General features: G+C 45.6%; 1 long non-coding RNA gene across 1 annotated transcript; it reads right to left on the bottom strand.

The window, feature by feature from the left end:
• Nucleotides 1–932: 932 nt before the first annotated feature.
• On the bottom strand, nt 933–6423 carry LOC121134504. The gene is made up of 2 exons (XR_005871593.1): nt 6175–6423; nt 933–1588 (listed from the first exon to the last, which is right to left on the bottom strand). It is a non-coding gene; the product is annotated as an uncharacterized LOC121134504 (long non-coding RNA).
• Nucleotides 6424–7256: the final 833 nt, after the last annotated feature.

Raw genomic sequence — 7256 nt, 5'->3', positions numbered from 1 at the left:
GAGCTCTGGGTCTACTGAGAGACCCTGTCTCAAAGAAATAAGACAGTGAGCAGTAAAAGTCAACACAACATAGACCTGGGGCCTCTACACACAAGTGTGTGTACCTGCAAACACCATGTGTATCACACACATACATTTGCACACAGAAAACTGACTTCAGTAAGTAGATAAGTGAAACAACAGTTCAAAAACTTGAGGTGCGGAATAGAGTACCAGACCAGACCCACAACCCGGCTAGTGAGGCTCTTCTGAAACGGGGGGAGGGATAAGAGCTGCCAAAACCAGATATCCATACTAAAAAAATGAGATCTTGACTACCATACAAAAAGCGATTCATGGTGAATATAGATCTAGATACAAAACCCAAAACACTGAAAGTTCTAGAGATCAGGCACAGTGACCTGATAGGCTTAGATGAGCAAGGTGGAGGAGGGAGCCACCTTGGCACTCAGTCGTGCCGCTACAAACTTCCTCTACATTAACCGACACTGGCTGCTTAGAGATACGAACACAGGGTCCTGGGTATGACGAAGCCCCCACCAGCAGCCGGGAAGGGACCAGAAACCCCATTTCTTCAATAACCTCAGTTTGCAATTTGTCACACTGAAGAAAGTGACACCCTTCCCTCAGTCACTGTGACTGTTGATTTGTTTCGTCTTTAAGACAGGGACTTATGTGGCCTAGATCGACCTTGAACTCACTAAGTGGCTGAAGCTTGTGATACTTTGTTTATGATCTAACAAATAAAGCTTACCTGAAGATCAGAGTGCAAAGCTAGCCACACTAGTCAGCCATACAGGCTGGGCAGTGGTGGCACACACCTTTAATCCCAACAGACACACTAGTTAGCCATAGAAGTTGGGTGGTGGTGGTGCATGCCTTTAATCCCAGCACTAGAGAGGAATATAAGGCAGGAGGAGACAGGAGTTCAGTTTGAACCACAATATCTCTGTGTTTTTATTATTCGTGACGCTGGCCTTCAGTCTTTGATCCTCGTGCCTCAGTTCCCCACCCCTCCAGAGCTGGGATCACAGGTGCTCATCACCAGGCCCAGTCTATTCCTCCACAGTTTGGCTATGGATTTCTAAGACTCGAAGGGACCTTGAAGACCATTTCACTCAAAATCATTATCACCACTATGCACAAAACTTTGAGAGAATTTTGCACATTACCCCAAATCTGCAGAGTGACGCAGACCCATCATCCTTCTCCTGCAGTGTGAAACCCAAGGATCCCTGTAGGCAGAAGGCTCCTTTGCAGTTAATTGGTGGTTGACTCATTTGTAGGCAAAGATCTGACCTCGATGGATATGAAACCGTTTTATGCCAATTAGTGTGAATATTTACGTGTTTGGGTGCAGAAATATCAATTAGTTTCATTAGAGGTTCTGCCGCAGACTCAATGGTGGCCTGGAGCTGTCCCTTCCAGGCGTGCAGGAGCCGTTTGTTAACTGTGTGCAGATGCTATAAACTGTTCAGTTGGTGGCTCGGCACTGGCCGCAGCTGAAGTTTCTGCTCTGGAGATGCGGCATACCACACAGCAGATCGTCTTCTAATTGCCTGAGAAGCACACCACTATCCCAGTGAGGCTGCAGGGTCATAGATGAGAAAAGGAGATACTTTACTTTTCCAGAGAATTCCAATTAATCCTAAATCCGGGGAAGGGGGGAGGGGACGGACATGAACACAAATCAAATTGGTCAGTGTTACCAACCTATGTAAAAAACAGCTTCATGTCATCATTACCAGAAAATACAAATTACAACCGCAATTAAACCCCATTACAGACTTATCAGAACGGCAAGATTTAAAGACTGTCCATGCCAAGTGCCATTGAGGACACAGAGCCCTTGAAAAATCTCAGGAATTTGTCATAGCCACCTGAGAAAATATTAGCAGCAGCATCCCAGCCAGTATCCATGGACTCCATTTCCAGGTGATTTCCTGGGTATTTACCCAACAAAAAGAAGTCCTGTGTTCACGGAAATTGCTTTACCAGAATTTCACGGAAGCTTTACTTGTAATAGTGACAAGCTGGAAACTACCAAAAGTCCATCAACAGGAGACAGTATCAGTGAACTGTAGTATGTTCATGCAGTAGATGGTGCTCAGAAATGAGGAGGCCAAATTATCACCATGGATGATGCAAGAGTGAGTCTCACAGAACACCAGGATAAGGAATGCTACACGGTGGGCTGAGAGATAGCTTACGGTGCAAGCACAATAGACTGAGTCTAGATCCCCACCACACACGCTTACTGTGCAAGCAAGCATGACAGACTGAGTCTAGATCCCCACCACACATGCTTACCGCGCAAGCATGACAGACTGAATCCAGAGTCCCACCACACATGCTTACTGTGCAAGCATGACAGACTGAGTCTAGATCCCCACCACACACGCTTACCGCGCAAGCAAACATGACAGACTGAATCCAGAGTCCCACCACACACGCTTACTGTGCAAGCAAGCATGACAGACTGAGTCTAGATCCCCACCACACATGCTTACCGCGCAAGCATGACAGACTGAATCCAGAGTCCCACCACACATGCTTACTGTGCAAGCAAGCATGACAGACTGAATCCAGAGTCCCACCACACATGCTTACTGTGCAAGCATGACAGACTGAGTCTAGATCCCTACCACCCCTGAGGGGCTAGGGTGTGTGTACCTATAACCCCGGCCCAAGAAGCTGCAACCCTTGGACTCACGGGTTAGCCATTCTATGTAAATCAGTGAACTCCAAGCTCAGGACCCAAGTAGAGAAGCTACTGAGAACACCTGACCTTGGCCTCTGGCCTCCGCACCACACCACACCACACGCCTGTATAAGCAAGCACATCCAAATACAACATAAACACACACATACATGCACACACATAAACACACACATGCACACACACACAGCCACATAAACACATGCTGGGAGCTAGGCTGATGTGAGACTTTCCTTGAGGCCCTGATGTATGGAGAAGGAACTCAGGTCCTGGTCTTAAACTAGGAGCATGCTTTGGCATATTACATAGCACAGGCAATATCTCCAGACTCCAGATTTCCTATCTTCCCATTTTCTGACCTTCCCTCTCTCAGGAATCAGTCACTGAAGAATGACCTTCTGGTCCAGGTCTCATACACACACACATACACACATGTACACACTCAAATACGCACATACACAATACTACACATACCATTTCATAGGAGATCAGTGAATCGGTAGCCATTAGAACAGTGGTTTCCTCTCTGGATGGAAGAGATTTCCTTTGCCTGCTAAGAATTCTCTCTTAATTTAGATGAGAGTTACACATATGCACACCTATTATAATGTGCGTTCAAAATTAATGTACTTTGCCAGGTGTGGTGGTGCATACCTGTAACCCCAGCATCACAAGGATAAGATAGGTGAGTCCTGGGTTCAGGGTTGGCTTGGGCTACACAGTGAGATCCTACGGGGGAAAACTATTAATTCACCTTACTATATGTTTCCCATAATACCAAATTTTAATATTGTGTCAAATATTCATCAAACTGTACTTATAAGTCTTATATATTATGTATGTGTTTATGTGTTCACGTATATGGATGAGTGTGCATGTGTACAGGTATATGGAGACCAGAGATTGACCTGTCTGTCATTCCTTAAGAGATGTTCACTGTGTGTGTGTGTGTGTGTTATACATGTGTAGTGTACACAAATATGTGTGGGTGCATGCACATGTCCACAACAAATACACACATATACAATACTGCACAGTCCTGTTGTCTAACATTTCACGTGTGTCGAAGCCAGATGGCGTGCTGATGCCCAGTGTTCGCCACATGATTTCTTTGAGGCAGGCTCTCACACAACCTGGAGTGGCAGCCAGCAAGCCCCAGCCACCGCTTGTCTCCACCCCACCACCCCAGCAGAAGGGATTACAGGCACGACCAATCACCCCCCCGCTTTTTACATGGGGTCTGAGGTTATGAACTTGGGTTCTTGTGTTTATGTAGCAAATGATCTTATCCACTGAGATATCTTCCCAGCCCCCTCTTGTTTTTTATTTGTTTGTTTTGTTTTGTTTTTGAGACACAGTCTCTCCTTGGGACCTGGGTCTTTCAAATAAGCTAGGTGGACTGGTCAGTGAGCTGCAGGGATACTCCTGTCTTTGCTTCCTTGGTGCTGGGGTGTTGGTGTATCAGGGTTAGAGATCAAGCTCAGGTCCTGACTCCTGCATGGCAGACGTTGTGCCAATTTTCTCTCTCTCCAGTTAAGATTTGAGCTGACTCTGTAGCTCAAGACTTGTGGGTTTAACTTTTTGTAAGATACAATTCAATTGTTGTAAGTGTGAAAAACATGAAAATGAAGTTCTTAATATTCCCAGGTGCCCAACAGAAGCAAAATCAACTCTCCCCCAAATACCAGTGCTGTTTTTAGTGAGTTCCCAGAGGTACAGGTCTAACTGGGAAGCAAAATTAAATTCAAAGCATCACACACACACACACACACACACACACACACACACACACACACACACGCACACACACACACGCACACACAAGCCATCTTAGGATAGACAGAAAAACACAAGAAAAAGGGTCAGATTCCCCAAGACCTCCAGTACTGGCCCTGGAGGATCCAGCATGTAAAATAAATACATTCAGTCTATCTAGAGAAAGAATACAGGAAGCTACAACAACAAGCAAGACGCAGGAGACTGCACAAAGAGCAAGCCGTGCTTCAGAAATAACAAATATAATTGATGATGTAATACTCTGAAAGGTTAAACAGCAGGTGAACGTCTAGTGAACAGCAAAACGTGATCTGAAATGTGAAAAAAAATAACATGGAGTGGAGGAGAGGGGAAGGAGGGGAGGGGAGGAGAGAGGAGATGGAAGGAAAACAGAGAAAAGGGGAGAGGGGAGAGAAACAGAAAGAGATTAGTTTTTAATGTACATGGAGGATAGGCAGAAAAATAACTAGAGAGAACTTTCCAGAACTGTTTGAAAATAATAGTCCTTAGATTCAGGAATTGAACTCTAAAATGTTATTTAGAAAAATGTAAGGACAGGGCTGGAGAGATGACTCAAAGGTTATGAGCACTGACTGCTCTTCCAGAGGTCCTGAGTTCAGTTCCCAGCAACCACATGGTGGCTCACAGCCATCGGTAATGAGATCTGGTGCCCTCTGCTCTCCTTAATGTCTCCTCAGCACCCTCTTTCTATCACTTTGACATCGTGTTCTTCCTGGGAAGTCCTTCTTCTGGGTGTGTCTAAGGCAAGCGCTCATCCCTTAATGCTGAGTTTAAAGTCTGTGGCATTCCAAAGCCTGCCTGGTGCTCCTCCAACAAGTGCTTCTCCAGCTTTATACAGACATGTGTTCCAATAGTTTTGGCTTTTTAAAACATATTTGCAATTTTTACATTTATTGATCTAGTGCATGTGTGTGTGCATGCATGTGCATGTGGACATGTGGGCGTGCACGTGCCATAGGGCGTGTGTGACAGTGAGAACACAGCTACAGGAGTTGGCATCTCCTCCCACTCTGTGGGTCCTGGAACTCAAACTTGGATCATTAGGCTTGTGCCTTTACCCATTGAGCCATCTCTCTGCCCAGCTCTGACTTACTGTTACTGCTGGTTTTGTCTTTTGAGTCAGGGTTTCTCTGCATAGTCCTGGCTATCCTGGAATTAGCTCTGTAGACCAGGCTGGCCTCGAACCCACAGAGATCCGCCTGCCTCTGCCTCCTGAACACTGGGATTAAAGGCGTGTGCCACCACACCTGGCCCTAGCTATGCCTTTTAAATTGGTTTCCCACAAGAGATATTGTCAAATTCATACTAATTAAATGTCCATCTGATTCAGCTGAAGTGCTGAATAAATAAAAAGGTAAATGGAAGAGTGGATGATGTCTTAGGGTTTCTACTGCTGTGAAGAGACACCATGACCACAGCAATTCTTTTTATTTATTTATTTTATTTATTATTATTATTATTTTGGGTTTTTTGAGACAGGGTTTCTCTGTGGCTTTGGAGGCTGTCCTGGAATTATCTCTTGTACACCAAGCTGGTCTCGAACTCACAAAGATCCACCTGCCTCTGCCTCCTGAGTACTGGGATTAAAGGCATGTGCCACCATGCCTGGCTGACTATAGCAATTCTTATAAAGGAAAATATTTAATTGGGTCACTTACATTTTCAGAGGTTTACTCCATTATCATCATGGTGGGACATGGTGGCATGCAGGCAGACATGGTGCAGAAGTAACTGAGCATCCCACATCTTGACTTGAAAGCAACAGGAAGTGATCTGAGACAATGGGCATGGTTTGAGACCTCAAAATCCGCCTCCACAGTGACACACTTCCTCCAACAAAGCCACACCCACTCTGACAAAGCCACCACTCCTAATAATGCTACTCCCTTGGGGCGGGGGTATTTCTTTCAAACCACCACAGGTGGGTAGATAAATTTATCAGTAAATTTGAAGATGAAGCTGGGTAGCAGTGGCACATACCTTTAATCCCAGCACTCGGGAGACAGAGTAGACCTCTGAATTTGAGGCCAGTCTGGTCTGCAGACTGAATTTCAGGACAGCCAGGGCCACATGGATAAACCCTGTCTTGAAAAAAAAATGGAAGATGAACAACAATAGTAGTAGTGATAATAATAAGTAATGTTCACTGAGTACCAAATACTCATATAGTAGTAATACTCTGAGTACTAATACTCACTGAGTACTTACTATATAGTGGGGACCACTCTGCATACTTTCTAACTACTGGCTAATTGACTCTTCAAGTAGTCCTATGAGGTTTGTTGACAATAGCTTACAGCTGAGTAAACTGAGTTACAGCAGAAGTAACTGAGACATGTAGGTGAGGCGGGGTAAGTGACAGGCTGGAGGGTGGGTGAGTGAGTGGCTAGAAGGTGGGTGGATGTGAATGAATGGCGGAGCAGACAAACATACGAAGCCTCTGTCCATCCAGCACAGCTGGGCCTTGCTACTGCAGTCCTGTAGCCTGCATCTTGGAAGTCACCTGCAAGCCACGCTGCGTCTAATCAGTCTACTGGCCTATTCAGTATTGCTCTCTCCCTCGAAGTACCTGCTCATCCACATGGTCCAAGTTTGATGCCAGCTGCCACCTGCTGACTTCAATGGTCATTTACATCTGTAGAAAATTAAGTGACCGCCAGGCGTTGGTGGCGCACGCCTTTAATCCCAGCACTCGGGAGGCAGAGGCAGGCGGATCTCTGTGAGTTCGAGGCCAGGCTGG

The sequence above is a fragment of the Mesocricetus auratus genome, unplaced genomic scaffold, assembly GCF_017639785.1.
Source record: "Mesocricetus auratus isolate SY011 unplaced genomic scaffold, BCM_Maur_2.0 Super-Scaffold_100028, whole genome shotgun sequence".
Classification (NCBI taxonomy): domain Eukaryota; kingdom Metazoa; phylum Chordata; class Mammalia; order Rodentia; family Cricetidae; genus Mesocricetus; species Mesocricetus auratus.
The sequence above is the reverse complement of the archived record's forward strand: the minus strand, read 5'-3'. Positions and strand labels throughout refer to the sequence as shown.